Raw genomic sequence first — 376 nt, 5'->3', positions numbered from 1 at the left:
AAAAAAAAAAAAAAAAAAAAAAGGGGTCCGTAGACCCCGGTCAAAAGAAATTGACCAAACATAACCGCCAGAGGCGGGTTGGAAGCTTCGCGTACCAATATAGTACAGAAACTGTATCAATAATAGCGTTAGTTGAAAGGAGTTGTGTTCCACAACGGTTTTCAATTTTGATGAGGGGTCCTTCGCGGCACTTGGGACCGTGTACAAAAACCCCCCCCCCCCCTCCCAGGCCACACTGGGGAGGGGTCAGGGTCCGGGATGTCGGCCCCGGGATAGCGCCGTGGACGGCGTCAGGGGGCGGAAAAGACGCACATGGCGAGTGTGGAACAGCAAATGCAGCCGAGTGTGCGAGCAAAGCAAAAACACCGAAAACACA

General features: G+C 52.4%; 1 non-coding gene across 1 annotated transcript, besides 1 other annotated feature; it reads right to left on the bottom strand.

Annotated features, from left to right (window-relative positions):
- Positions 1 to 22: a microsatellite.
- On the bottom strand, positions 23 to 134 carry Tc00.1047053399519.10. Its single transcript, XR_008253914.1, has one exon. It is a non-coding gene; the product is annotated as a spliced leader RNA (transcript).
- Positions 135 to 376: the final 242 nt, after the last annotated feature.

Source organism: Trypanosoma cruzi (genome assembly GCF_000209065.1).
Source record: "Trypanosoma cruzi strain CL Brener chromosome Unknown tcruzi_1047053399519, whole genome shotgun sequence".
Classification (NCBI taxonomy): Eukaryota; Euglenozoa; class Kinetoplastea; order Trypanosomatida; family Trypanosomatidae; genus Trypanosoma; species Trypanosoma cruzi.
This window is presented reverse-complemented; position numbering and strand designations above follow the sequence as displayed.